This window comes from Athene noctua, chromosome 4 (genome assembly GCF_965140245.1).
Source record: "Athene noctua chromosome 4, bAthNoc1.hap1.1, whole genome shotgun sequence".
In the NCBI taxonomy this organism is placed as follows: domain Eukaryota; kingdom Metazoa; phylum Chordata; class Aves; order Strigiformes; family Strigidae; genus Athene; species Athene noctua.
In genome coordinates, this window is record NC_134040.1 from 48,543,384 (window position 1) to 48,549,383 (window position 6,000).

Genomic DNA, 6,000 nt, shown 5'->3' on the forward strand with positions numbered 1-6,000 from the left:
GAAAAGATATGAATGTAAAACAAACTAAACCAAGTTGAGTTTTACAATCCAGAGCTTATTGGGGTCTAAGTCCCTACGAGATAATTCACATTTTTAGTTGTCCAAGTAGAAGGAGTTCAATGCACAGCTTGCATGGCTGCAGTCAAGTCATTTCAGCTATGTGCAAACTGCTTTGACCAGAACTGCTGATTTTCATAAAATAATGCATACTTTATGTTATGCTTTGTGGCAAGAGTCTGGTGTGATCAGCTGTCCCACTGCATGGAAATAACCTCAGAGGAAGTATTCATCAATTCTGTGACAATTTATTAGACTACCCACTTTTTATTGTTGTCAGAAGTGACAACTATGATGATGATGATGAAGAATCTGAGCACAGCCTACATAAATGCGTATTTGTATCTATGGGAAACATTCATTTTGCTTCACTGCTGCCAGCCAGTCTGTCTCCTCTCAGGAGTCAGCTTAGGTCAGATGAGTGAGAAATGAGATGCTTTTGATTCATAACTCAGGATAACATTTGAGAAGTTTCTAGATAGGAATACTTTTTAAAGCTGAGCTGCAACTTCTCATAAGAGTTTTGTTTCAGGGAATGAAACAGTGGTTATAGAGAGAGAAAATGAAAGTGTGAGGGAGAAAAATACTGTGTTCATTTCCTCTTTAGACTGTAATTTTCCCCTTCTTTCTCCTTTGCAGTCAAATAATAACATGTGACAGTATAGAAAGAGTACAGCCAGTGTAGGTTTTCTCATCCTCTTCAACACCTATCTTATTTGAACTGTACTTAACAGTCTGAGGTATCATAGATACTGATGAGTAGAGGAAAACTCCAGAATAATACAACCAATTTATAGGCATGTAAATCAGAAAAAAAACCAGTTTTTCTTTAAAAAAGGAAACAATTTTCATAAACATATAATGAACCCAGAAGCATTTCTAGTGAAAGTATAGGACTCATTCTCTAAGTTGGTTTGAAAGTTTGACCATTTTTCTTGCTCACATGGCCTAAAAATTTCAACTGACTGGTACAAGATTTCTTTTCATCATTGTTGTTCATTTCTATTCCTAATTCAAGAATCTGTGAAAGACCAAGAGATCATACATCTCTACAGACAGCTGTGTTCCAGCATCTCATTTCAGTGACCTTCTTCTGGTCAGCCTAACAAACAACTATGTGATAACTGTGGGTAGAAATGCGTTATCTCTGATAAAAAGAGGGAGCAGTTTTATTTTGAAGCTCATCCAAAACTGCCTAAGGTAATTTTGATCATTAACATCTGAGTATACTATGGTTGTGATTTCAGTAGCTTCTGCAAAGAGGAATTTTTTTTATATTGCTAAGCCGATGCCTCAGGGTGCACATATGAATACATTGCGTACTGGCAAATGGCAACCTACAGGTGAAAAGTTCTCTTAATGATGGGTGTAGGTGTTGAAGCGGTATCAGAAATCGTAATAAATAGATAAAATGTGTTCTGTAACTAATAGAAAAGAGGGGATTAGAGAAGTGCTGGGAATGAGTGATGTAAATTAAAAGACTTGGACTCTGATGCAGTCCCTGGTACAAATTTGGGGCTATATTCAGTGGTTTGTATTGAAAAAAATTTCTGTTGAATATTAATTCAAGTCTGATAGCAAAATGATGCTGCAGACTTGGGCTAAGAGCTTAAAATTTGTAAAGGATTTAGAGGTCCGGTTGCTATAAAACTGGGTCTAAATTCCCATATGCAGTTTTACCTATCTCCTCCTACGTAAGTATTTATTCATCCCTCGGGAACAGTCATTTTCCTGTCTCTGTAACATATTTATTTGTAAGTGTTGTCCCCGCACAGGACTTTCTCTTCAACACTGAATTACTATCTATCTGGGAGACTAGCCAGAGAACCTGGACACTGTTCAATATTCAAGTGACTTAATGTTCAGAATCTACAACAGCTTTTCTGGTGTCTTTGATTTCTCAGGCAAGTCCGTAACTGCTACCCCTCTAAAATATGTATTTCAGACTCTCTGTTGCAAAGACAGAAAAATGGCTTGGAGATTTTCAAAGTCAATTTTTTTTTCAGCATGTTGGGAGTAAATGCACAAAACCTACTGCAGTATGCTATTCAACCATGACACTTGCATATTAAAATAAGCAGGCCAGAGAAATTAAGAGCAGAAGTGAAGACCTCTAGGCAACAATGTAATATAATACAGAAAAGATATAACTCAATTGGAAATAGCCATCTGGCACTAACAGCTCATTTATTTAGACTCATATTTCTAGACTGTCTGGCTTTTGGTGAGATGGGAGCAAGGAAAATCCTGACTGCCTGCCAATGGCTATCATTAAAAGCACTATTAAATAAAGCCATTGGTCTACAGCTAAGGAGACACTCAAAACCTTCTCAGTAATCGGAAATGGTTTTAGGAAACTGTTAAGTACCTGAGAAGACAAAGCCAAGCTGGAGGAATCTCGACTTTGTCTTCTCATGTACTTGATAGCTTTCTAAAACCATTTCTGATTATCGAGAAGGTTTTGATAATATGCTACAGGCAATGGTGTAAACAGAGAGGCAATATCACTATGTGTGGCTAAAATACAGCACTCTGCTTTGCATAGAGGAGAAGTATCATTTATGGGCATGCTAAACTAACAAATCTTTCTTTTAAGCAGAACATAACATCTTGCTGTGCCTGAAAACACAACTTGGCATTTAACCTCCATACAGTTGTTATTGCAATGTGGTTGCTTTTAATTACTTTAAACAAACAAGAACAAAGAAAGAAACAAAAAACCCCAACAAAACAACAGAAAACACCTACGACTGTCTTTCCACAGGTTGTAGCATAAGCAGCTGTGTTAAATGCCAGTGTTCTGGTGGAAAATAAACTGTGTACTGCTGAATTTGACAAGCTCAAATACAGAGCAATGAGAGGTGACAGTGGAAAGATGAGAGCAAAGGGACATGGTGGGTAGTTGCCATCTGGCGAAGAATGAGCACTAACACATGATAACATGATCCGTCCACCTGAGTGTTGCCATTTTGGGCAGGGAAAACATCCTGCCTGCCTTCCCCCTCCCCTCTGGTCTCCCAGATGCAGAAGCAGGTTCGACTCTTTCAGTAGGGTCAGGAGCACAGGTTTTGTTTCATGGTCCTGCTCCACCTGAAGTGATCAAGCACAGGCCCCATTCATATGACTGTATTATCCCTTTTCTCATGTCTTGACCCTCCTTTCTGCCATTATTGTACCTCATTTTGTCTGCTTCAGTCCCCTCTTGAGTAAATAACCTACCCCAATTTCTTTTTCCTGGATGGTCCCAGTTTAACTAGATCCATACCCACACTTGGTAGTTCTGATACCATTATCTGGAGGGAATAAGAATATTAGTATTGGTATTATTGTTGTTGTTATTATTCCCTTAGAGGACATAATGGATATGGTTACCTTGCAAGCATCTGCTTCCCATGGGGTCCCTAGTACTCCCCTGCAGTTACCTGTGAGGTCCTAATTCCCTCTTGGGACCCTGTGAAGGGCAAGCATCCCTCATAGCACTGTCCATAACTTTTGTCATCTCCTCACTTGCTTACATGCCTCACCCAGCAATTTCTCATGCCTAGTAGTTTTCCAGATGCTGTTTAGCTGGCATGACCTCCTGGCAGGACCGAGTCAATGGCTTAGTCATTTGCCTGAAACCATAGCAGAGAGCATGTGGTGGGGTGCCTAGTTAAGGATTACCGACTTGTTTGCTGGCAAATGTGTGTGGCACAGCGCTTGCAACTGTACATGTGGAGCAGCAAGGACACAAACTTTCTGTCTGAGATGGGTTATTGGAATGAATGACCCAAAGCTCTTGAAAGCAAAACACAAAGATGGAGTAAATATGTCCTGCGGCACCAGTTAGAAATTACTCATAAAGAATATTGTGCTTTTTAAGAAGTAAAGACTACGGTACTTTCTAATCTCTAAGTCTGTCCCCAGCGTGTACTCAGCTATGTTTTCAGGCTTCATTAGCTGCAATATCTTATATATGAACATTTGGTGGGGGGATTTAATTATTAGTATTTTCCTTTACTGTTTGAAAGAGCAAGTGTAACTGCACCTTGAGCTAAGTTTTCATAGAATCACAGAAGGGTTTGGGTGGGAAGGGACTGTTAAATGTCATATAATCCAATCCCCCTGCAGTAAGTAGGGACACCTTCCACCAGATGAGGTTGCTCAGAGCCTCATCAGGCCTGACCCTGGCCCTGGCGAATGCCTGCACCTGGGGGAGCGAGGGGCGGGTGAGGGACCAGCTGTTCCTCATTCCCCATCAGGGCAACTGCCTCACACGTGCCTCAAGGGATACTTAAAGCTGGGCTCTTTGCTGAAATGTTAGAGATTTTCTTAGATCATCTTAGTACTGCTCTCAGGGGCAAATATTGAAGTGAGGAAATCTTCAGGAATTTATCACAGGAGGTAATGGATTTCAGTTTTCAAATGGATGAGTGGACTTTCCTGTGAGCTGTTTACAAATGATGAGTACTGTCTGGAAAGGGTCCTGTTGTGTACAGTGGAGATAACAGTAGCTGATGACTGGAAAATAACTTGTTTTCTGTAGGTAGTGTGTGATTTAGGGGTGGAGGCTGCCAGATGTAGGTGAAGGTCTGTGGATGTATTGCTAAGAGTTGTTACTCTACTGATCGAGGCGCTTGCTTGGAAAGCAGTGGTCTGGTCCTGCTGCAGAGGTTATTTTGTTGTAAAAACAGATAAAAGGCTCTATGTGCCCATATAGGGACACAGTAATCTTAAATCTTATACAGCAAAGAAAACAATCTGAAAGTAATACACCAGCAAGTGTGGTTTGGTTTGTTCTACCTCTTGTGCTGTGAATAAGAGGCTTTCATTTTAAGTGTGTCTTTTAAGCAGAGAAAATGAAGCACCTGTTTGCCAGGTGAGCTTCCTCCTGTGCTAGCTGACATCTGCACTTGGAATTCAACCGGCATACACAAAGCTTTATTTAAATAATGTGTTTTGGTTTTTGAAAACCTTCAGGTGTATTCAAGCCACAGTATGAGAGCAGTTTATTTAAATGTACCAGTTTATTTATAAGGACTTGGCATTGGATGCCCGTTCACAACAAACGTGCTGCTGCTCATATTCCTTCTTTATGAAAATGCTGTTTATAAGCATAACTTCTAATCATTATTGAGATTTCTACTGGATATGTGCCAGGACTGTAATGTCTGAGTTTTTCAGGATCTTCAGAATTTCCCACACCTTAACAAAATAAATAGAGCAGCTAGGTTATGTGATTTTTATGAGGTGCTGATTGGAGTAAGCCAAAAGAAATTATGTAAATGCCATGTCTGCTATTGATTATTCCTATATGTCACATGTGCTCTTCTTCATACTGGTCAGACTACATGGGGGAAAAAAGAACGTGAAAAATCTTTCTTTATATATTATCAGACTCTTAGACAAATCTTGGCATGGTCTTTATGGAAAATAATTTGCTAGATTAAATTCTCACAAATTTTTCATGGACTAATAAGTTCTGAAATCGCTTACTGTATTGAAATGAATTTCAGATCATGCACCAATTGTGTGATGTTTGCTTACCACACTTCCCTACTGGTAATAGATACTGTGCTATGGGGTGCAGTCACTGGGGGTTTTTTATACCACGGTGGAGAGGTAGAAGCTTCACTAGTAACAACAAAACCGTCTCAAAATGTCTTTAACTAGCTTTTTCTGATGTAGATGTGACTGAGAAGTACTTGTCCAGATTTTGTTCCTTGAATAAATAATTGCTTGCGCAAATATTCTTGAAATGCTGATTTAGAGTGCTGCTGGATAATGGGATTAAGTCAAGCCGGTGACATGAAGTCTGCTCTCCTCTTGCTAAATTATTGTGAGAAGAATTTGGCCTCAGTTTTTGAAAGCAATCCAGAAACAATGCTGGCAAAGTGAAGACAGTAAAACCTCCCTTATGGAAATCTGCAGAAGACATTCATGCTTTTATGTAGGTGAAAAATA